This window comes from Leptonychotes weddellii, chromosome 9, assembly GCF_054177405.1.
Source record: "Leptonychotes weddellii isolate Sample4059 chromosome 9, ASM5417740v2, whole genome shotgun sequence".
NCBI classification, from domain to species: domain Eukaryota; kingdom Metazoa; phylum Chordata; class Mammalia; order Carnivora; family Phocidae; genus Leptonychotes; species Leptonychotes weddellii.
In genome coordinates, this window is record NC_138377.1 from 69046817 (window position 1) to 69072719 (window position 25903).

General features: G+C 37.7%; 1 long non-coding RNA gene across 1 annotated transcript in view; it reads right to left on the reverse strand.

Annotated features, from left to right (window-relative positions):
• Positions 1 to 17560: 17560 nt before the first annotated feature.
• LOC145723478 (uncharacterized) overlaps positions 17561 to 25903 on the reverse strand; it is a 23007-nt gene continuing 14664 nt past the window's right edge. The window contains exon 3 of the long non-coding RNA XR_014148570.1: positions 17561 to 20967. This is a non-coding gene — a long non-coding RNA (uncharacterized LOC145723478). The remainder of the gene's footprint in view (positions 20968 to 25903) is intronic.

A 25903-nucleotide genomic window follows, 5' to 3' on the forward strand; every position in this document is an offset into this window, starting at 1 on the left:
GTTTTTATAGGTATTCAGAGTGATATCTATCCCTATTATAGACAAAGCCCACGAATAAGAGCATTGTCTTTCTTTGCTAAGTTGGCAAATAACTTGTTTTACTTGATAATACATACAAAGAAATTTCTAGCTTTATCCGTAAGGATTATTTTATCCTTTTCATACTTTAACGGTCTTTCTCTTTTCTTTTTTTTCTTTTATAGAAATTTCTTTAGAGCTGCTGTAAAAAATTACCACAAACTTAGTGGCTTAGAACAACACAAATGTATTATTTTGTAGCTCTTATTGGTGGAAGTGCAAGAAGAAGGCAGAGGAGAGAGACCCAGAGAGATGGCCATGTGGGCAGGGCTTGGCTTCATGTCACTCGCTGCTGGATGCAGATGGAGGGAGGGGCCCTGAGCCAGGGAATGCTGGTGGCCTCTGGAAGCTGGAAAAGATGAGGAAACAGATTCTCCTTCCAAGCCTCTTAACGGAAGGCGAGCTTGTTGACACCTTGATTTTAGCCTTGTGAGACCCACTTCTGATCTCTCACCTGTAGGAACTATGCTATTTATCATCCAATTTCAATACACAGGTGAATATTGAAGAGGAAAAAAACTGCATTATTTTATAGAAGCCAGTGACACTGTTTATCCTTATTAAGGTATGGGACTTTCGATAAAATTAACTAAAATCTATGATCGTTTTCTTCAAAATTCCCATTTATATTTAGAGGTGTTTTTTTCCCTAGTCTTGATAAATAAAGTATTTGAGTTAAAAAATCAACCACTCAACCAACTGAATGACTCACTCTGCAAACATAAACATGAGCAAAAACAAAAAATAAAATAAGATGAAACAAGAACAAAGCATTTAAAGTTTATAAGCAGTCACTTTTGAAAATCGATGTCAGTGGCTTGAATGAAATTTCTAATATATTATTTTTATCTTGCTAGTATTAAAACAAAGGACAAAAGATCAATGCCTCAGTTACTGAAGTCATATATTCTAATGGGCCATTTATTTCTTTTATGTTTAAGTCCTTTTTCTTCAAAGATATTAGCCATATTATTCAGAATCTGGAGTGGAGTTCTTTAAATGCTATCATTGGAGGTATATACAACTGTTGTGTCTGAGACGCACAGATTATATTCCTTTGGAAGGTTGCAGAAGAAATGCTTTGGTAGCATATATTTCTTTTACCAGTGTAAGTTAGAAACACACACCAGTAAGACTGAGCATATGGCACAAACTTTCATACACACACACACACACACAGAGGCACAGGAAAATCCAATACTATTTAACATTCTACTTAATATTTAATACATCATCTCATTCTTAGACACAATGAGAAACCAAAATGTAGAAAGTTAAGGGTTGTTGCTAAAACTATCGTGATGTGTAAACTTGGCTAGGCTGTAATGCCCAGTTACTTAAACACCAGTCTAGATGTTACAAAAGTAGTTTTTAGATGTGATTAACATTTACAATCAGTAGACTTTAAATTAAGGAGATTCACTCCATAATGTGGGTGGGCCTCATCTAATCAGTTAAAGGCTCTAACAGCAAAGACTGAGGTTTCCTGAGGAAAAAGCAATTCAGCCTCAATATTGCAACATGGAAACATTGCCTGAGCTTCCCACCTATTGGCCTACATTACAGATTTTGGACTCAAGACTGCAAGATCTACTTTTACCTGAATTTCTAGCCTGTTGGCCTCCCCTGTGGATTTCAGACTTCCTAGCCCCTACAGTTGTGTAAGTCAGTTTCTTAAAATCTCTTGATAAATAGATAGATAGGGAAAGAGATAGAGAGATGATAGCTAGATCTCCTATTGGGTTTGTTCCTCAGGAGAACCCTTCATAATATAGCTATTATTGCTCAAACATCCTTCAAATAAGACAATACCTTGATTAATTCTGAAATAATTCTATAGTCTCATTTTGGGCACCTATCACTTGCTTTATTTAAATTGAGTCAAAATATTTTATTCTTTTTAAGCCCAAATTGATAATAGAAACTTGAAAAGTTCACAAGAACTTATTTTTTCTATCCAGTATTGCTGTTTCTTGTGTTTCTTTCTCCACCCTAAACCAGCCTCCAACCACTTTCCTATCCAGCCCATGAATCATTCCTAACACACACTTCATTTTTCTAAAATACAAGATCAATGAAGAGCTCTATAGACATTCTGTCATAGTTTTTGGGTTTATTTGCTTTTTTGGCTTAAATCTCTTTTCAGTGACCATCGCTACTGTGTTTCTATTCTCGTTGGTGACTATTTTCTACCAATTTATGTTTAGCCAACAGTGAAAATAATGTGTGTTGAGATACTAGCTGAAATAAGCTCAGAGACTCTAGCTCATTTACCATAAGGCTGTCCTAAGAAAACCTGCTTAGTCTACCTTAAAACAAAACCCTTTACTAAGGTTTAAGATAAAGTCATGTCTTCATTTTCTCTTTAGGTTCAGAGTAACTAATTTTGGCCAAAACTCTAAAAAGAATTGGAAGTAATCAGTTAATTAAAGAATGCAGTCTATGACCGAGAGGCCTAAGTTCCTCAGTTGATAAAATATTTCAAAATGCATAGTAATATTGGACTTTTTCAAAGCAAAGATAAAGTTCAAAATAACAAAACCACTCTTCTGCTGTTGCTTAAGAGGGATTTACTCACTATGCAATTTATGACTCAGATTATCTCCTTAAACAAATGTTACCCAAATAAACCTTCCTTGAAATCAATAGTACTGGTGTTCAAACATTTTCCTTTATATGGAGTTAAGTGTGTCTGCTATCATCTGATTGAACCAGCTAAAGCCATTTCTCTTAAAGACATCAACAGCTCAAGGAAAAAAAGTTTTCTCTCCAGGGCTGGGGGAGGACTTTTGTTTTGCACTTTAAAATGTTTGCTCTGTTCCAAGAAGATATTAGGATCAGTTGACTGACAACAGGAAAAATTTTCCTGGCAGAGGAGGAAGCCAGAGGAGATTCATATGCAGACAAAATTTTAACTATCAGGCTGTTTGTATCCCCATGTCTATTCTAATATGCCAAGCTGGGATAAATCAAATGGGCTCTAAAAATGGTAGATAAAAATGTGATTGCACAATAATTCTGGAGTTTTGCAGAATATCCATCTTAAGCACTTCTTTTTTTCCAAGGAGTTATTTATTACCGGGCAAAGCTATACGGCTATTTCAATATATGTACTACTCTAAAAAAAAAAAAAATCCTTGAAAACTTTACATTTGAAAAGTGTTATAAAGATATGACGGTTTTGTTGAAGTGCTAGTGTGAGTTTAAACAGACTGGGACCCAGGCAGAGATGCCTGAAATCTGAAGCGAGGAGGGAAACTGGGTCAGATGATGCAGTGCAGTGCTGGGGAGATGTGTCCATGGTCCGGCTGGCCAGCCCTCCTCAGGGGAGGCCCGGACGGAAGGGTCCTGCCTCACGGTGTGGGGCGCGTGTGTACACAACTTGTCTTTCTTATGAGCCCCCAGGGCTGGCAATCTCTTATTGATGTGGGACTTGAACTCCCGGCAGAAATGCAAAGAGAACCACGGACACATGAAGGCAATGTTGGGTAAATTCATGAAGCAAATATTTCAGAGACCTCAGGACAGACTTTTCTAGTCAGCGTTTCATAGCAACTCTATAATCATTCAGTTTTCCTTCTTTTCTCAAAGAAAATGTCATCCTGGTAAGGATTAGCAGAGTAACTGTTTAATCCAGGCCATAATTCATACTCTAAAAATCCCTCAGAGAGTGGAGGAAATTCTAATTGCTGAGATTGAGGGGACACAAACAGCAGATAGGCCCTTCTCTTTTACTGTCTTCAGGGCCCTCACCTGTGCCCCCCCTCCCTTTGTTGGTATGAGCCTTGGGCTGTTTTTCTTACTAGAACATTTCACACAGGCAAAACAGGGGGTGTAAATGAAAATTCAAAAGGAAGGCACCCAGAGTTAATTCGTGGCCTGCTAGACCTATCCACATCCAACTTTAAATGAACTAAGACTGAAAATATACCTGGTCTAAATATAATCTCATCACAGCAATGCAAGGAGAATGTAATTAGGACTTACCCTCATTCTTCCCTGAAGGAGGTTCATTGTGAGAACTACTGAAGAAATAATTGAACTTAAATTCGATATAAACTGGATCAAAAAACTGAATAAAAAGCTACAATGATAAAAAAAAAACGTAAAAAAGAAAAGCCCCCAAACACAGATGACTCTGAGACTTAATGTAGTTGGAAATTACTTACGGTAAACAGCATATATGATTTTATTCAAAAAAATATAAACAATTCAAAAAGAATGGAATCTATTTTATTAATGATAACTTGATCAAGCTCTTAGCTTCCTAATGATTTTTCAGGTTAGAAGTTGCCTTAAGGTTCTTGAATTTAGTTTTTCAATTTTAATTGTTAAATATTAATTTAATTATTTTCTTATTTTAGGGGTCATTTCTCAAAAAACCTTACTTTCTATCACTTCCTAAATGCATAGTATTTTATCAGAAAGCTATCTTTGGCTAGATATCTTTTTCATCAATCCCGGGAATTAGACTTTTCTTCTCCGTCTCCTTTCTCTCAAAAACCGAGTTTATTTCAAACTAGTGCCAATAAATAGGAATTTTTCACAATTGTTCCTCTGGGCTAACTGAACCATACTGATAAACCAAGAACTTTAGGAACTGAGTTATTGGCCTAGTTAGAACCTGACAAATGTTAACATAAATAAAACAAAAACACTGAAAAAGCTTTTTCTATAATGAATTATTTTTAATGAATTTTGGTTTGTCCTTTTCTTTTTTCTTTTCTTGGTAAGAACTTTGAATTTTAAGGATTGCGAGGTGAAGACTTTTGTTGAGATCTAATTATAGGGAAATAACACTAACCTTATTGCTAATTTTACCTTAATCTTCTTTCTTTTCTAGGTTATTAAAATAATTATTATTCTGTCTTCTTATAATATGTTCTTTCCGCAATATCAGAAATTTATAAAGAAGAAAACCCAAATCACCTGTAAGCCTATTTTTATAGAGAGATAACCTCTTTTAACATTTTTTTGGTAAATTTACTTTCGGCCTTTTGTGTACACACATGCATTTCCCGGTGACTAATTTTAGATTTCGTAGCAAGGAGGCTATGTTTTATATATTTGGCACTCACAGTGAGTGAGTCCTTTAATTGAAGTCCTAGTGTCCTTTAACTGAAGTTCTTCTGTATGTAAATCACACTGGCCTGGATTCAGGAAAACCAGCGATTGGCAGTGACTGTCCATTAGAGGAGTTAGAAGGTGAACATACTTTTTGGGAGCTCTTGATGGCAGCTCCCTGGAAAGATCAGAATCCACTTGCTCAGAAATACACATTCCCTGCTCCTTTCTGAGTGCGGCAGATCCCTTCAGTTTGTCAAAATTCTTCTACCATTTCTCCCTTTGCTGCAATATAGTCCTGAATACTTAATAAACAATGATTAACTTCACTGGAACACACAGAGATGAAAATAGCTCCAGGTTCTGAAGTAGTGACCTTAGCTAGCAATCAAAGAGAAATTTTATTTATGCACCATGAAAAGGGTGGCTGCAGATGTTTCTGTCTGTACGGCCATTTATCTATCTTGAGGCACAAAAACACTTCTCTTACATAGTTTCATTTTTTTGAGAGATTTATTTATTTATTTGAGAGAGAGTGAGAGAGCGTGTGCAAGTGGGAGGAGGGGCAGAGGGAGAGGGAGAGAAGCAAACTCCCCACTGAGCGCACAGCCCAATGCGGGGCTCCATCTCTGGACCCTGAGCTCATGACCTGAGCTAAAACCAAGAGTCAGATGCTTAACCGACTGAGTCACCCAGGTGCCCCTAAATAGTTTCATTTCTATAATAAGGAATGATTTAAAAATAAATAGCATAATAAATATTTAAACCCACTTTGCAATAGTATTTGTGTAATATTTCATTGATGTGTACCTAAATAAAAATAAGCAAATAAAACCCCAAACCTACTGAAAGGCAAACACCATAATGTATATAAAGGTTAGATGAATGTAAAGGGCTTATAGCTTTTTTTTGTACGTGTGTGCGTGCATGCATGTGTATATACGTGTACACGCGTGCCCGAGCACTTATTCAAAGTTTTACTCATTGAATATATATTATTTTTGTGATAAGCAAAACAAAGAAAGTTCATGAGGAATAATTTTAAAAGTTCCCACTGCGGGGCACCTGGGTGGCTCAGTCGTTAAGCGTCTGCCTTCGGCTCGGGTCGTGGTCCCAGGGTCCTGGGATCGAGCCCCACATTGGGCTCCCTGCTTGGCGGGAAGCCTGCTTCTCCCTCCCCCACTCCCCCTGCTTGTGTTCCCTCTCTCGCTGTGTCTCTCTCTGTCAAATAAATAAATAAAATCTTTAAAAAAAAAAAGTTCCCACTGCAATAATCTTCCATTTCTCGTTCTTAAAAATGTATTTGACCACAGAATGTTTCAGAAAATGTGGTTTCAAAACTTAAGACTGTCAAGACTATCTATTTGCTTAAATGATATGGGTGCCTCATGTCTATTTCAATATTTTCTTTTCTCATTTATAATTTCTCCTTATTTTCTTCTTGAATACTCTCATATTCATATCTCTAAACATTATCTTTTCTTTTGGATATAATGGGGAGTGGGTGGTGGAAACTGATACTTTGTTTTTACCTCTGCATTATTTCAGTGTGATCTCTTACAGTGTTTGGGACCATTTCTTTGCTCTCTATATCTTCTTTCCCTTTTCTTCCTGACCCCTTTCCTCTCTTTCATAGAATAATCATTCTGATCTGCCATATTCCAGAAGTACTACTAACAGTGCTGCTAAAGGTGGGCCTAAAAGACTTTACCGTGTTTGTAATCATAGCGTTTTACACTGCTTTAGTCTGCATATTAATGGTATATTAAGCTTCTAAAGTGATTAGGTTCCTTTGTTTAAAATGGCATTCATCTGGGGTGTTGGGTGGCTTAGTCAGATAAGCATCCAAGTCTTGACCCCAGCTCAGGTCTTGATCTCAGGGTCGTTGAGTTCAAGCCCCACATTGGGTTCCATGCTGGGTGTGGAGCCTACTTAAAACAAACAAACAAACAAACAAACAAATAAATAAAATGGTATTCATTTGGCGCATGTCCACCATTACTTTACATTCCAACATGTCACCAAGTAGCTGATCAGACTGTCCTGCCAATCTAGCATTAATGTTAGTCTGTTCATACTGTCTTGGGGGCAGTTGTAACTAGCTCTAGAAAAATAAAAGTGAAGAAGACACTCCTGATTTTTTTTTTCTGGAAGAAACCCTGGTTAATGCATATTACATAGTGTCACATTATTGAATAAATTAAGCTCTAAAGGGCTAAATAGAGGTCATTATCATTGTCAAGCAGACATTTGCATGGTACTTTCTATGTGGCAAGCATTTGATCGAAATTCTTGACATATATTAACCTGTTTCTTCCTCTAACAATCCAGTGAATAGGTAGAACATTATCCCTGTTTAACAGCTGAGAAAACCGAGGAGCAGGTGGTTGGAGAACTTGTCCAAAGTCACGGAGCTCCTATGGAGCGGAGCTGGCATTTCAAGCCAGGCAGCTTACTTCCAGAGGCTCTTCTCTTAACCCTAATGCCATCCCACCTTATTATAGTAACAGCAAATGTTTGATCACATTTGAAAAAATATGCAGAGTATTATGCTATGCACTGGGAATGTTAAAAAAAAAAAAAAAAGGTATGAGACAGTTTGTGCCCTTAGAGGTCTTCAAGCTAGTTAGAAAGGTAAACAATGGAAAACTGCAGCTCATTCCAGGCAGCAGAAGCTGTGATAAAGGAACCATTCAGAAAAGCTCTTGAGGATTTTGAAGGTGCCCAGGTCACTACAGGCTGGGGAAATTTGGAAAAGACTTCATGTTTATGGACCTTTGAGATGTTTGGACCAAAGATCAAGATGCTTTTTATTGAACGTTATAAAAAATATGAATAGCTTAAAAATGCATCGGAAAATCACTAAGACAATTGGTCTGAAAATAATTTGAATCATCCGTAGGTAGAGCGAGTACTTGACTAAACCCCAGCAGGTGAGTGAGAATTACTAACATAAAACAAAGGAATTTAAAACACCATTATTGTGCCATTAATATAGAAGAATTAGAGTGATCAGATAATTCAGAAGATGCTTGTCTTGCTGCCTTTACAAGTGGGCCATGCAATGCCTTGGGCTGCAAACAATTAGTCCTGCGTGTCACAGGAGCTTGCAAGTGACAAGACCCTTTGACAGCTCTGAACGATGAACCAGTGCCCAGGAGAACAGCAATCTAGAAACTAACTTGATTTGATACTTCTTTTTGTTTAAAGCAACCAACGTTTCAGTGATCTATAGTACTCCAGGGTTATATTTATCTACTCTTACTGTAATGCAATTGTTTCAGAAGAAATAATGGGTGAGTTAGATAACAAGACCAATGGCACCTCGGGATAAATAAGAATATAGGAAAATTTAAAATGTTAAAAATCCTCTATCTCTATTCCTGCCTTTTCTCTTACGTTCAGAGTAAGATTATTTTATTTTTCTTCCACTTACCTTACTTGCTATTAAACTGTACTATAGTTTGGCTTCCCATTATAGCTAATTATCATTTATTCTATACATTCCATATTTTCAGTGAACATTATGTATCAGTTACTTAATATTGACATCTTTTATAGAATGTGTTTAAATCACATATAGATTGAATATACACGTTATCTCAATATGTCTAATGATTCATTATTATTGTTTTCTCTCCAGGAATTCTACCATCCATCCAGTTATTTAAAATTAGAAAGTTGGCTGGATGCGTGGGTGGCTCAGTCAGTTAAGCAGCATCTGACTCTTGATTTCGGCTCAGGTCATGATCTCAGGGATGTGAAATTGAGCCCTGCATTGGGTTCCACGCTCTGAGCGTGGAGTCTGCTTAAAGAATCTCTCTCTCTCTCTCTCTCCGCCCTGCCCCTCAGCATTGCTCTTGCTCTCCTGTGTGCCCACCCATGTGCTCTCTGTCTCTAAAATAAATAAATAAAAAATAAAATAAAATTAGAAATTTGGGAGTCATTCTTAATTTTTTCTTCTCCCTTCCCACTTCATAGCTCATCAACATATGTCCATGTTATATCTCTTAAATATCTTATAAATGTGTCCAGTTCATAAAGGCTAATTATTTCTGTGGACCCAGAAGCATATATGGTTCTGCTGAGACTAGAACTCAGGTCTTCTGAGTCCTGATTGAGCCATCTCTCTGATCTACTATGACAGTTTTAGAGAAGGGGCTTTGTTTTAATTCTAATCTGTCTCAACAAAATGTTAATATAATAAAATATTAGAAACACAAATTCCTTATACACATTAGAAAAAAGGCAGAGCTAGTATTAGTGATGTGATTATATACCTGGAAAACCCAAGAAATTCAGCTGACAAACTACAATATACGGTAAGATAGTTTAGGAAGATAGCTGATGTTAACTTACTATGCTGAAAAAGAAAACAGTATTCATGTATACAACCAGTTAGAAGATAAAATTAAAGAAAAGACTTATTAAAATAGTAACAAAAAAGGTAAAATATTTAGGGATAAACTCAACAAGAAAATGTGAGAGACCCATATGAGGAAATACTCCTGATCTACAGAAAAGTACACTCGGAACAAATGTAAAGACAAACCGTGTGCTTAGGAAAGTTCAAGAACAGATAGATGTTCGTAAATGTAACAACATCCCCACCCCCTAAAAAAACCCACCCGGTTTTGTTGTTCTTCCCCACTCCCCCAAATTATACACGCTAATTCTAAAGTTCATTTAGGAAAACAAATAAGCAAGGGTCACCAGAGGAAATCAGTGGAGGGGTGGGGAGGCTATCCCTATCAGATACTGAAACAAACTTTAAAGCTTTAAGAGTTGTGTCATTCTGGCATATGAAAGAGACTCAAAATACCTACAGGAATTTAGTGTGTGCTGAAAGTGGCATCTCAAATCAATGGGAGTACTTAATAAATGTAATTGTTAATTACATTCACTAATTAATGTAAGACTTAATAAATGAGAGTAGCCATGTAGAGAAATAGAGTTCTATACTTTACCCTGTTAATCAGAATAAAACACCAGATGGATCAAATATTTAAATATTAAAAAAACCCCAAACCATTAAAGTTCTAGAAGATACTAATTCTAATTCCTTTATAAATGTGAAGTGTGAAAGGCTTCTAAATATTGCAAATAATGATGGTGTTAGCAGCTAGCACTTCTACAGCATGTACTGTGGGAGACACTGTTCTAAGAGTTTCACATGTATTTACTGATATAATCTTCGTAACAACCATACGAAGTATGGTACTGTTATTACCTCCATGTGAACATGAGCACAGGATGAGGCCGAACAGCATCATATGTGCTCTAAGGGAAACACAACATACTTCAGAGATTCAAAAGAGGGAGAAATATCAGTTTGGGGCAATAAGAAATGATTTAATGACAACAGCAGAATCTGAGGTATTCCCAGAAAGATGGAAGGTGAGCAGTAATAGGGTGAAAAGACCGTATCAATCCTAATTCAATCAACGTGGGTCACATATTAACCTTTTAAGAACTGGAAGTCTAATTCAGTTTTGTGACCTTATACTTAAGAGGCCTGAATGAGATAGCTAGTTAGTGACTAGTTTGGAATGGTCAAGTATCATCCAGAGGCTTCAGTTTCATAGGAAACTGAGGCTGACATATTCGAGCAGATGAGTTTTGTAGCCGCTGAAAGCCTTGGACGTCAGGGAACGTCTGCAAGGAGCACCACTGTAGTATTCTGCACTAGACCACAGTGAGGGTCGACTGTCCACAGGCTAGCATTGCACTGGACTTGTGTAAAAGAATTACTGCTGGAGTTAAGGTCTTTTCAGTGCTACTACTGCATGGTGAGTGCAGAAGTATTTTTATTAGGCATATCCATCCGTGTTAACTACATATGTGGCCCAGATGCATGTTCTGCTCCATGGCCCACACGTCTCTTTAATGCAGAATACTCTCAATGGCTTTCTTTGAGGAGGATGAGGATCTGGTCCACTGGGAGTCTTATGACTTGTTAATCCTATACGATGAACTGTTTTACAAAAGGGATGAGCAAATTGGAAATTGGGAAGTTTTTGCCAAGAGAGACAGTGTGAATGGTATTTTCGATTGTGCCTCATGTACGCCTTTTAAAATCAGATTGCTCGTTCTGAGGTGTCAGAGAGCATGACAGATTCCGAATTATAACTGCAGAGTAAAATCAGGAATGTTTTTTTGTATCATATGGTGCAACTTAATAACGGTAAAAACAAAAGGTAGGCTTGAGAAGAGCAGTAAGAGAAAATTTCCTTAGCTATCTGAACTAGTGGTACGCAATGAAAATGTATACGAACCCATTTAAGAATCTCATTTGGCTTCCAAACAGTGTCTGCCAATAGCGAAGTACAGAACAACTTCACAGTGGTTATTCTTAATAAACACTTATAAACTTAACATAACTATTTGCTCACGGATCATGGTAGTCTTAAACTAATATAATGTCTGGAAGGCGGGGGATGTGTTGTACATTTTATACAATACCCTTAGAAATCTTCTTACAGTAAACAGTAGTCAGATGTAGCTGTCATTCCTACCTAAATACACAAGCTTGTGCTACCCAATATGTCCTTGGGCTTTTACCTGGGACATCATTGTATTCACTCAAGAGAACAAAAATAATAACAAGGGTTTGGATGTTCCTTGAGAAAACCGTGATTTATTAAAAGACTAGGATTATGAAGATTACTGTTTCTGTTACGAGTCAGAAACAAAAACGGAGGCTTTTTTTTCTAGTTTACATTTCTGGCTCCAAAATGATGATTTCTTTTTTAAGGCTTTGAAGACATTCAGAACACTGAGTCAATTACTACATCTTTTGTAAGCTTGGTTTGTGATTGCCTTGTCTCTCTCTTGCTCTCCCAAGCCCACAAAAGCAAAAGAGAAATAAAGTCAAACATCCAAATGTAATGAGAAAAAGAGAAGTAAAAAACGTAGGTAATTAGTTTGAGTTATTCAACTTTAACCCATGGAAATGGATTTTACTTCCAGGTAACCAAGATTTCTAGTAATTCATGTTTTGATTTCTTTCAGCTCCTGGATCTATGATGCTCCTTTAGCTTAAATTAAAGGATTATTTACAAAACTATGGTCTGTTGCACTGTATTTAAAACACCTGGGGATTATATTAAATTGAAGATTCTGATTCAGTAGGTCTGGGGTGTGGCCTGAGCTTTTATTTTTAATAAGTTCCCCAGTACAGCTGCTGCGGCTGGTCTGTGGATCACATTTGGAGTAGCAGGCATCTAGAATACTTCAAAAAGAAGAGTTTGGTGGCTGATAAGAATCAGTGCATACTCTTCCATCCTCTTGGAGAGCCATTACTGACATTAGCATATTAAAAGCTCTGAAAAACCTAAGATTCTGTAAAAAGAAAACATGTTTAGCTTTACTCCAGGGAGTGACTTAAATGGTAAAATACCATAAAACCTCCCCTTCCACTTTCTTTTTTGGTAGCACATTAAAATCTAGGGGAGTTTGAGTTCTGGGCATACACACATTCGGAAACACTAGTCCAAAGGAGAGTGTAACCTTCTTAACCCGTTACTCCAAAATCTATCTCCTCAGAGAAATCATTATACTGCATTTTTTTTGAGGTGAGGGGAAGGAGTAAGAAATGATGGGCTTGGTTGTACGGAGTGGAAAGAGTATCATTTGTTTTTCTAGAAAGCATATTAACTCTTCTGAGATTTGGCTTTGGCAGGGCAGGAAAAAAATGCAGCCATGATTAGTATGTTTCTTTCACAATTATAAAAGATACCGCGATAGGGGGGTTGGCTACCATGGCCCTTGGAGCCAGTTGAAGTGAGGAGCTAAGAATAGATTTTATGTTTACATTTTAATGTTTCAAATGGTTGAGAAAACCTAAAAGAAGAAGCATATTCAACTTTCAGTGTCCTTAAGTAAAGGTTTGTTGAAACAGCCCCGCCCATCCATTTGTGTTGAGTACAGCTACTGTATTATGGGAAAGAAGGGTTAAGTCCTTGCAGCTGAGACCACATGGCCGCCAAGGAAGAGATATTAGCTATTCGGTCCTTTACGTCAAAGATTTGCCAGCCCCTGCCTTAATGGACCCAAAGAACATAGGTTTAAAAAGAGTTAAGGGTGGAGGGCACGTGGGTATTTGATGTATTATTTTTCTCCTGTCTTCCAATTTTTAAAATTGGAAATAGTTTGCTAAGAATCAGTAGAAGTAGGCCCTATCTTTTGTTTAGTAATGTCTTTAAACTAAAAAACAAAACCAAAACCCCACCAAATGCAGAGCTGGTATTTGCATATATAATGATTTCTTGTGGTTCAATACCAAATATGAATTTATATCAGGAATCCACATCATTTATGTCATTGCAACATCCTTCTAAGAAGTGTAGAGCCAGTGAAATGGAAGACTTCTGGTTCTGCAGAGCATCATAAGGGGTTTAGTGTTTGATCCAGGGGTTGGGAAGAGCAGAAGAGCTCTGTGAGAGAAAGGAAGAAAAATGTAGGCAGTCCTGGAGGGAAGCGGGGAGAGAGACAGACAGACAGACAGAGAAAGAATATGAATAAATGGAAGATTATGAGTAGCTTAATGTGAGCTCCTTCAGAGGGGCCCTCAAAATCTTCAGAAAACGTGCAGATGACATGAATGCATGATGCAGGTGATTTGGATGTGAAAACCTGGAAAGAGTGAGATTTCCAGTTTGGGCGAGGCATAGCTGGAACCCAAGAGACAAAGAAAGGGGAATTAACAGAAAAATTTGAGAAGGCACTAGGATGTCAAAGGTGTATAATTGAGTGGTTCAAGACAATGTTACCTAGCTCTCCAGAGGAAGGAAGGTGTGACTGATATCTGACTTGTATAATCAGTAAATATCTGTTGAATCGTGAGCTTATACAAGTTACTTAACTTTGTTCAGTTTCATTCTTTCAACTGGTGAATGGGACCAAGAATACTTCTCGGTGCTTCTGTGAGGCTTAAATGAGATCATGAGTGTAAAGCTTGTAGCCCGTATCTGACAGATAGTATGATTGCTACCATTACTTTTATTTCATCATTCTCAGCCCTTCTCAAGCACATAGTAGGTGCTCACACAATATTTGTTGCATATAAAATAGAAATATTTTCCCTCCGTGATGAATGTTAGCCAGGTGTGAAACAAGGTATACCTTTAAAAAGTGCTGTGCTTTTACATTTTGATTATGACTGAAGGGAACACCAATAAGACAAATTGCTTGAACTGTTATGAAATTGGGATTATTATAATAAGTTCCTTCTACTTACAGTAGCCTTAACATTATCAAACCTATGAGGCCCTGGAGACACATTGGCCTTACACTGTTGTAAGATATCGTGCAGAAACCTCACAGACCATTGGTGATTATAATCAGACACTCACAAGTTTGATTGAGACAAAGAGGCAAAGAAGACAGCAGAAAAAAGAAATCTATTCATTTCTGAAGAATGTGAATAAGGGAGCCACGTGAGGAAAATGTTCTTTTTCTCCTCAGAGTATTTCAGAAAACTGAATCATCTACCACTGGCTCCTTCTTCCTTTTCCATTTGAAGGTGTGCCAAGATCAAAAAGGCAAATGGACCTTTAGCTTTGGCCTGTCTATGACCTTCAGCAGGGGTTAATTGAGATGGAAAAGAAAAAGCACCCGATCTTCTCTTGCATGATTACAGTGCACATTCCCATCCCTTTTTGCATCATTATAAAATATTAGAGTGAACCATAAAAAGGACTGGATTTATGAAACTCCTCATAATTCAAACAAGAGCCAGAGAACTATAAAATTCGAATCCAGATTTTCTTTTACCATGTGTGTGTGTAGTGCGGTTTTTGAAGCATGTTCACTTACATTATCTCATTTGATTCTCCTAACAACGCTACGAGGCAAGCAGGCGTAATTACCCTCCATTTTTATGGAGAAGCATATTGAAACTCTGAGAGATTTAAGGTTTCATCCACTTTTGCCTGGTTAGAACGTGCCACAGATGGGACTGGGTCTGCCGATTCTTGGTCCACTGCTCTTGCTGCCACATCGCGCTACCGTGGGCCATGTGTCTCCGGGGTATAGGGTAGAGGGTAAAGGGAGATGATGCATCTCCAGGCCATGCATGGTGCTAGCCAAGGGCTTGGTCTTCCTTATGTGAAACACATGCTGAGATGACATTTGTCACGTTTGAATGTGTGTATAAAAGTGACACTCCGTTTGAGGAGACAAGGTCACGTTCATAAAAGAGGTAACCACACATGGAGTTCAGTCTTGCTTGAATCACACACTCTTCCATGGGAAAGGTGCTATTTTATATGAGGCATGACTATTATTACTTTAAATCACATCATATTTGTTTCACTGAAGATAAATGAGACCTGTACCAATTTTTAAATGTTTGTACTTTCTGGGCATAGTTTGAAATATCTCCAATAAAACTTACCTTGAAAATTCTTATATTGCAGAACCACCTCTCTTTTTTGAGAGATATGGAGCAAACTTGGTGTCTGATCAAGTTCCCCTCCATAGGCTAACATTTAAATCACTTTGTCTTCCTTCACCGCTGATGACATTCACATTTGAGAAATGAAGGGAATCCTGAGTGCTTACTGATTCTTGGATTCTCTCTTATACAAACCCAGCCCAGATTTAAGGAAACCATAACCTTTTTTTTTTTTCATATTAAATATGAAATGTAGTCAAGATTTCTTTAAAAACACACAATTAAAAACACAAAAAACGTATTCGTGGGGCTCAAGTTTCAGACCTGTTTCTGTCATATGTTGTACAAAAGGAAGCAGAACATATGAATGGCCAAATTGAAATGGTTTGGGGAAGCTATTTTTAGAGGATAAGAAACATTTGAAAGCATAAGCTAAATGTTTCCTTTTTTAAACATCTGGAATTTTATCATTTAAATCCTCTTATTTGAAGTAGTGTGACATGTGAGAAGAGCTGTAATATTATCTTCTTTTGTAGTTTGAGGTTAAAACACCACCATTGAACTTTCAGCCTCTGTGTGTGCGTGTGTGTCTGTGTGTGACTGGGGCGTAGGCAGAACAGGGTGGAGTGTGGCACACTTATTTGAGTGGGATAGGGAGGAGGAAATAAAGATGAGGGAATGCAAATTCATTCAAGCTGGTTGAGAAAGGCTCTGTTGTTACCTTTGTTTTGATTGGATTCGTGGATTATCTACCTTGATCTGATTATTCTTTTTGCCTTTTACCCTATTGCTATTTAAAATCTGATGCACAGGAAAGCCCCAGTGGGCCATGAATAAAGAAGTACAATTTTGTAGGTGCTCTATGTTTGTGGAAAATGGGTGTTCACCTAGACATATATAAGAGAGATGTGTATCACAGAGTTAGAGCTTTCTGAGCATCACAGCTTAGAATTAATGCCCAGTTTACAGGACTTGAATAGGTATATTTTACTGGAGAAAACAGTTCTTTTAACTGTATTTTGGAGATTTCAAAACATTATCTTCTGAAGCATTTGACAGACACACTGTAATTTTGGATTTGTAGACTGGATCTTGATTACCCAGAATCATTACACAATCTGTTTCAGGAAAAAAGATTCTATAGCATGATATGGGACTGAGGCAAGGAGGGTGAGTACACATTGTTAGGCCTTAAACATATTTGGGAATGTTTCTGATGGTATTTGTTTACCATGCTATTAACTTCTCAGATAATGGTGCTTCTAATTTTCCTGCTTCCACATGTAATCTTTCAAATTAATGAAGAGAATCCAAGTGATTTACAAAAAACACATGCCCAAGGCACCATTACACCCCTACATCAAAGTCAGAACTTCACACCATAAATATCTTACTGGCTGCTTACATTTTTAAGATCATATAATGCAGGGATTCCTTATCTTGGGTGCATGAACTTTCTTTTCAAAATTGTATGTATGTATATAAAATTTTGTGTGTGTGTGTGTGTGTGTTTACCACAGCTTTCATTAGATTCTCAAAGGAATCCATGACCAGTCCTACCCCCCCCCGCAAAGTTAAGAACTACTGATAATTAATAAGCAGACAAGTTATATGAGACTTAAAACAGAAGGTCTTAGAGACCATGCTTTAGTACTCTTTTCCCTTATTTCCCGCCTCTTCTTTCAATCCTGTCCAATAAGCCTAGGGTTGGGGTTCATTTCTTAGTCTTATATCCCTATGTATGCAAAATCAAGTTAATGAGAAGACATATGGGACGGATGCTTCTACTGAACGCCTACTTCTTAATTCTGAATAAGGTATCCATCCTGAATTTTAGTTGCCATTCCTGCTCTTGTGAACTAGTTAGACAATGAAGAGAGGAATTGTAGAGTTTTCTTCTTCACTCTCCTTTTTAAGCTAAGAGCCTAGAGCAAGCCAGTTTCCTGAATTTTAGGCCTCGACATGGAGTTACAGCGCTAAGAACTCAAAGGGACCTCCTGAGAAGGACTCCACATCCATCCAGCAAAAAAAACCCTTATCAGGTCTTCTGCATTTATAATCTCTTTGCTTTTCCTATTAAAAAACCAAAACAAAAAACTTTCACTTAAGTCTTAGGATCTCTAGGTAATACTTAAATACCACCATATTCCAACCAGGCCAGAAGAGAAGAGGATATCTGAAGTTGCCTAAGCTCCAATTGTGACACCCACTTGTTTTCTGTATTTCTACAGTATTCAATTCTTTATTTGTATGTTTCCAGTTTGCATCATGACTCCTCTCTACAGGAGATAGAAGGGCAGAATTTTTTTTTAAAAAAGGGGCGAGACCAAAAGGCCACATTTCAAGTGGACTAAGATCTCTACTTTTTATATCTTGATTGGACTGTATATGCATTTTTTTTTCTTGGATTTGTTTGATTGGTATTTGAATTGCTATCTTTATCGTGCCTCTCAATAAAACTGAATTTACTTGTGGTTTCATGGAACTATGGAGTTCTATGCATGCACTAAATATAATCTGAATCATTTAAAATAAACCTCCTTGTACGAATAGCATATTTTTCTGAACATTCTTATAATAGGTTGTTTTGAAACTCAAAAGTACCAATGTTAATAACATCCATAATTATTTCTCTACAACTTATGCTGTTATGTATTATGTAAGAGAAACTGGTAAAAAGAATTTAAAAAATAGAGTCCTCAACTTGAATTAACTAAGTGAGAGATAGAAGAAATTATAGTGCTTATGTTGGGAAAGCTATTTTTCAGCTGTTGAGTTTTTAGTTATGGCACGATGAAAAAAAAAGTTGAACGCCTACGTACCAGCAGACACAATGGGTTTCTGTGAGGGAAATTGGTTTTATCAAAAGACAACTGGAAGTGATTTTTTAAAAAATCTTTTCTCTCTACTTCTATCTTATTCACCAAGCAAAACCCTCATCCTCTTCAAGTCCAACTCCACCTACTTGCCGCCCCCACCAAACAGGAATGGTGGCTGGGAAAACATACTGGCTGACATCATTTTAATAGAGAAATGCTCACTGGTTGAAACTTAAATTTACATTCACTGGCCTTAAATAGGCCTTCAAGAATCCTACTACATTGACCTAGTCATTTATTCTTCTATTTTCTTTCTTTCTTTCTTTCTTTTTTTTAAGATTTTATTTATTTATTTGACAGAGAGAGACACAGGGAGAGAGGGAACACAAGCAAGGGGAGTGGGAGAGGGAGAAGCAGGCTTCTGACCGAGCGGGGAGCCTGATGTGGGGCTGGATCCCAGGACCCTGAGATCATGACTTGAGCCGAAGGCAGACGCTTAAGGACTGAGCCACCCAGGTACCCCCTATTCTTCTATTTTCCAAGCTAACACGTTCACACTGACACTCTTTCCTTTGCCCTCCAACTGTTAACACTTCCCCCTCCTCTTCACTCCCAGCTCATGATCTTGCCTCTTACTTTCAAACTTGAGAAAGCAGAAGAGAATCGCTTCATCTTCCCGCTGCAAAATCTGCCTCCATGTACCCTGCTTTCTCTTCCTTTACACTGGGGAACCTGATCCCATGGAAGGCTGACCTCTTTACTTGCGCAAGGATCCCATTTCTTCCGGACCTTTCCAGGATTTCACTTCTACAGTTATCCTACCTTTTGCTTGTATCTTAAGTTTCTACTTTTCTACTCAATGGTTCCCATCAACATACATATGGACTGTAATATCTCCCATTAATAAAATACTTCTCTCTAAACCACACATCCCCCCTACCTGTTGTCCCATTACTTTGTTTGGGTTTGCAGTAAAACCTTCAAAACGCTCTATGTCTACACTTTCCATATCCACCTCTTCACTTCCTTTCATCCCTAACCCACTCCATTCACTCTGTTTTCTCCATTGCTCCACAGAAGCCATTCTTGTTGGGATCCCTAGAATTCTCCATCCAGCTAAATCCAATGGTTGGTTCTTCATTTTCATCTTACTTGACTAACCAACAGAATTTGACACAGTTAAGCCGTCTCCCTTTCTTGAAACATGTTCTTTCTTTGGTTTCTGAGATACTGTGTTCCGTTAGCATTGCTGTTACCTCAGAGACCTCTCCTTCTTAGTCTCCTTTGCTGAATCTGACAATTTTTTCATTTCTAAAGGAAGTCCCAGTCCTTAACATTTTTTCTTTGCCTTCAACTCTCTAGGTGTTTTCATCTCTTTTGTGATTTAAAATCTAAATGCTGGATGCCTTCCCAATTTTTATCTCTGTCTTCAAACCCTCCCTGAGGTCTACACTCATGTGTCTGTCTGCTCATCGTCACTTGGATGATTGATAGAGATGTCTACATCTGCAGTAAAGAAAAGCAGAAAAATGGCCAAAACCATACCTCCTTTTTGGGGATTAAATGCTTATGTCCCTCCCCATGAAATTAATACACTGAACCCCTAAACCCCAGTCCGATAATGTTTGGAGAAGGCCTTTTTGGAGGTAACTATGGTTAGATGACACCATGAGGGTGGGGCCCTGGTCTGATGGCATTAGTGCCCTTTTAAGAGACACTAGAATGCTTGTCTTCTCTCTCCACCATGTGAGGACACAGCGAGAAGACAGCCATCTCTGAGCCAGGAAGAGGGCTGTCTCCAGAAATGGAATCAGTTGGCACTTTGATCTTAGACTTCCCAGTCTCTAGAAGTTTTGTTAAGTTTAAGCCCAGTCTTAGTATTTTGTTATGGCAGCCTGAGCTGATTAATACAGGTTTGCCTTCCAACCTGCTCCTCCCCAGGCTACCCCATTTGATATATAGCATTAGTATGTATCCACTTGCTCAGACTGAGAGCCAAGAGCATCCTTGACTCTTTCTTTCCCTACATTTCTCATCCAAATTCACCAACCAATCCTATCAGGTCTTTCTTCCTTCGAAATGTATCCTGAATCTTGACACTTCTCACCATGTCAACCGCTAGCAGCTTTGCCCAAGATATTTATATTTCTCATATATATTTTGCAAAGTTTTCTAATGCATCTTCCTGTTTTCACTCTTCCATATCCCCATCCCCAGCTTCAACCCAATATCCTCCATCCAGCAGCCAGAGATACCTTTTAGAAAGAAAAGTCAGAAAATGTCACTTCCTCTGCCTTGAAACTTCTGTGGTACTCCAGGACGTTCAGAATGAAGTCTAATGACCTAAGTGTGACCTCAAGGTCCTCCATAATCCAGCCACTGTTTGTATCTCCACCCTATTTCCCGTCCAATTTCGTGTTTATTTATTTTGCTCTGGCTATCTTTGCTGCTTCTAAATATGCCGATCTTGGTCTTACCTTGGGGACTTTGTAGCAGTTGTTCTTTCTGAAACACTCTTCTCCCAGAACATTGCAGTGTTCACTTCCTCACTTCATCCGGGTCTTTGTTCAAATGGCACCTCTTCGCAAAAGTTTCTCTTGAGCATTGTATCTAAAATAGCCATTGCCCAAGTTAGGTAATTTATTTGCCAGATGAAGAATTCATATCATTTCATTTGCATATTTTGCAAATCAAATGTTTTAAATGATTAACACAGAGTTAGAAAATATACTCATTCAAAAAAATGCGAGTAAAATCCTCCTGGTGTTCCAGCTGGGTGCTAAGGATATAGCAGTAAACAGAACATACCAAAAAAGCTGCCTAACTTTATGGAACTTACATTACATTCCTACATGGAAAAGCAAATTGTAAAAAAGAGGGGAAAATGACAAATACACCTCGGAGAACGGGTTTATCCTCCCTATTAATCAGAAAAATTCAAAAATTTAAAATAAGATACCATTTCTTGCCTATCAAATTGGCAAAGAATTTTGAAAAAATAATAGCATTGTTCAAGTCAGGGAATCAGGCACTCTCATTCACAGCTGGAGAGAGTACGTAATTAGAATGGAAATTTATCAGTATGTATGAAAATTCTTTAAATGGTTTTCATCCTTTGACCAAGACATTCCATTTCGAGAAATTTATAAGAAAATAACCAGATAGGGTGCCTGGGTGGCTCAGCTGGTTAAGCAACTGCCTTCGGCTCAGGTCATGATCCTGGAGTCCCGGGATCGAGTCCCGCATCAGGCTCCCTGCTGAGCAGGGAGTCTGCTTCTCCCTGTGACCCTCCCCCCTCTCATGTGCTCTCTCTCTCTCTCTCATTCTCTCTCTCAAGTAAATAAATAAAATCTTTAAAAAAAAAAGAAAATAACCAGATAGGTGCAAAAATTTACACATAAGGATATTCACCATATCATTCTTTACAACAATAACAAAAAATTAGGACTGACCTAATTTTCCAAGAGTAAAGATTTGGTTAAATGCACTTTGCTATATGCATACGATGGAACTCTATGCATCCAACCCATTAAAAAAGAAGCTGTAGAATAGTTCATGTCCTGGGGAAATGTTCATGAAATGGTATGTGAAAACAATGAAGTTAGAAGGTAGAATGTTCAGTGTAGTTGTCCCAATATCCCAGTGAATGCACATATTTTACTTCTAAAATAAAAATTAATTTAAAAACCAATAAAATAAAATAAAACAGCCACTACCCTGTCTTTCTCCCTTGCCCTGCTCTATTTATCTCTATTGCACTTATCTTAATTTATTGCTTTATCAACTTTCTCTTCCATCAGAATGTAAGCTCCAAGATCTTTGTCTTGGTTACCACTGGATCCCCAATGCCCAGAAGAACCTCAGCTAAAGAACAGATACTCAATATATATGTGTTGAATGAATAAAGTTTTTAAATGTTTGTCCAAAGATACAGGAATTGCTGTTTATAAATTGTAAGGTCTGAAATCTGTTTTTAATAATGTGTTCTTTGAATGAGGAGAAGGGGAAAAAACAAACCCAACCCTGAGCAAATAGCACAACAGTCAGGGCTAGTTCTCTCTAAATCAAGATTTCAAAGTGGCAAACGTGGAGGTATCAGCCGAGCTTACAACCATGCTGACAGCAATGGTGATGAAGTTAAGTAAGCAGAGAAAACAAAATTACATGTGCTTTTTTGGATCCTTGAGTGAGCAGCAGAGTGAAAGGAGTCGGTTCTACTGTGCCGACCATAATCCTCTCTACCTCTGTGCTTTTGGAATGATAGTTAGCATATCACATTTGGGCTTTCTTGAAGACGGTGCTGAGGCTGGTAATGACTCCAGCAGAGAAGACCGGTCTGCTCCCTTTCCCTTGCCTTTTAGCTTTCCAGAGGACTCCAGCTTTACTGCCATTTATCTTCTTCCTCCATCCTCAATTCCAACACGGACATCACCCCTCCATAAGCTCATGCAGCATCCCCAAATTGTAAAACTTCATCCTATTTCTTAACCGGCCTTTACATTCTAGAATGAATATAATGCCATCCCTGAAATCAAATGATAAGATAGGTTTAAAATATTAATTGGAAGAAACAGCCAGGACTTTCCACTCAGGTGTGAAAAGGTCCTGATGCAAAGAGAATCAACTAAAGCACATTTGATTTAATAAGCCATGGATCTAAAAGTTATGCTAAGCAGTTTATCCAATCACGGTCTTAAATACATCTCTGGGCACTGGCTGGATATAATTGGGAATAAGGATAAGGAGCAAGCACCAAAATATTAAATCTAAATTAGTCAGCCGTTCAAATGAGCAAACCCTTTGTGGACCATAATGGTCCTGAAACTGCGCATCACCACCCGCCAATGACATCCTAGGACAAATGCTCAGAACGCCTAATTTTTTTCCACGGTTGCTAGGTTGGCCTTGAGCAGCAAAAGGCAACTGGATTTATTTTGTTCTGGCAGCAGCTCAGCGGGAACATAAACTAGCAATGCTAGGGAACAGAAGGTCTACACAGAAAAGGAAGCTCCACTCATATACTATACTAAACCCTCAAATGCCAACTACGCTTAAACCAGAAGCAATGTAAGTGGTAAACACTAACATTTTCAAAGAACTGTCTAATATTCACGGCGGAATCTATAAAAGGTGACTTTGAATAATCCCTTCCCGGCAAACCTGTAAAAGTTTTATAAAATATGCTGCAAAAATGACTCACAGTAGATGTAATTACTGTGCAACCTTGGAAACTGATGTAAAAAATTCAGCTGCCAGCATGTTAACAGCCACCTAATATATGGGTTGTTTGATTGGACTCTTTGGGCAAAACTGCAAAATTCCTAACCCATTGCTGCTATATATTTTATCAGGGCCAAATTTAGCTACTTTCATTTTTTAAAATGCCATTTTCGACATCACAGTGAATCAGGTTCAGTGTTGCTTAATTGCTTGCATACATTACAATCTAATTCATTTCCCCAAACACTAATTTAACTAGTTATTATTTATTTTTGTTTTTTGGAACAGCAGCAGAGCTCTGATGCCCGAACTCTGAAACTTGGCAAAATCATTGCTTTCTTAACAAAAAACTGTAAGAATCAGCAGTGAAATTTCCTCCTCTATGCCGTCAGCAACTGTTTCCCAGTTTTTTTTTTTTTTTTAACGTATTCATCTTAAATTAACAGTTTGGTGTAAAAATGGTTCATTGCCTGTATTCTGTTTTCAATCATAATGTAGTATTTTTGTGGGCAGGGAGAAAAGCCAAATTTTAGAAGGGTCATATGCCATATTTTCACCCCGTGCCTCTCATCCATCCTTTGGCCCTGGCTGAGGCGATCAAGTGTATTGTCAGTTTAACAGCTAATAATGTCAACCAAATATGTCAACCTTTGAAAGGTGTTCTCTTATTACAAAATGTTCACTCTGTAGCCATCACCATCCTAGGCTTTGGTCTATGGGCTATCACTTTTGGAAAACTGAATTGAACTGAATTGTTGCAAAATTAATTCTATGGTAGTGTCACTATAGGCATTTGCTATTTAAATGACCTTAACAATGAATATTTTAGAAAAGAGCCTGTTCCCCCTCCCCATTATGGTGGAATAAGTCTATCCCTTTCCACCAATTTACCTGTTTGGTAAGGTTACATACATAAGATTTTCTCCTAAGTGGGGTCTATCCCAACTATGGGTAAAAGAATGGGTGATACAGAAATGCTCTACAGGCCTTCTTCCGGATCAATATTTAGGATTATTAGGATCACCCAAATAAAGCCACAGAAACTGACTTGAGCCCTCAGTCTAACCCCTTCATTACATATCCCCTCGTTATTCTAAGACATACTGTTAGTGGGCAGGGATTTTGTCTTACGAATCTTTGTACCTCAATAAATATTTATAAAATTGAATTCTCAGTTTTGTGCAGCTGAAATAATGCCTCATATTATATGGTCACTCTGGCAGAAAACACCCTTTAATTTACTTGTAGGAAACTAAAATTAATTTTACGAAAAAGGATTAAAAAAAAAAAGCATATAAAAGTTTGCCAAGGGGGGGAGGATACTTGCCTTCAAGTATATCAGTAACAATAAAGACTTCCTGATTTTTATCATTCCAAGCTTCATAACTACAGACATTGAAGCTCAAATTCTTCTATATAATTAATTCCCGTTCTGTGTAAATATACTGGTAGATGTTATGAAATTGCATTTGCCAGCTCTCAACTTAGTCTGTTTTGAGGAGTAGAAGCTTTTGCTCCTGAACAGTGAAACAGAGCAAATGCAGAGCCCAGAAGTTATTTTAACTACAAACAGTGCTTAAACCTTTAATTAGCTTAAACATGTCTAGTTAAGTCACTGTGATCAGTAATTAGAAGACCTGAGTCTACTTAGCCAGCTAATCTTAGTCTATAATTCTGAACAACCTAAATCTCAGGACTGCAACTTCACTTCAGAACTCTGTAGAGTATACAAGATTTGGAAAGCTTTGAATTGTCCAGAAACTCCCCACAGATCAGTACAACTCTGTGTCTACAAAGTTCAACTATTATACGTCTCATCTCAAATAATTTGCAGTCTTGTAGTAACAAAAACAATCAGATTATTATCAAAACATCATTATGAGAACTTCTATATACTGGGCTTCTTAATATACATGCTAAAATTGATAAAAACGCAGAGCATTATTTCACTTTGGAAACCAATAATTAAGAATGATCTTTCCAGTTCAAAACCATTAATCTCAGAAATACAACATCTCACTTCGGCCTCCATTACCATTTTATAAGAGTTAGAAACATGACAATGGTTCATTCCTGGGGGTTAGTACCAAAAGAACCCCAACCAACCAAACACACACACACACACAAGATGATGACAATGTCGCAGTGCAAGAGAAGAATGCAGAAAGAAACTCCACCTACACCTTGTTCACAGTTGTTAAAAAAAAAAAAAGTACTGCTTAGATTCTGTTGCTAAGAATCACAACAAAAAGAATATTGAAAAGTGTCAAGACGTTGAACTCTTTTTCCTAAGGGGACCTCATCACAAGTCTGCCAGCTGTAGGAG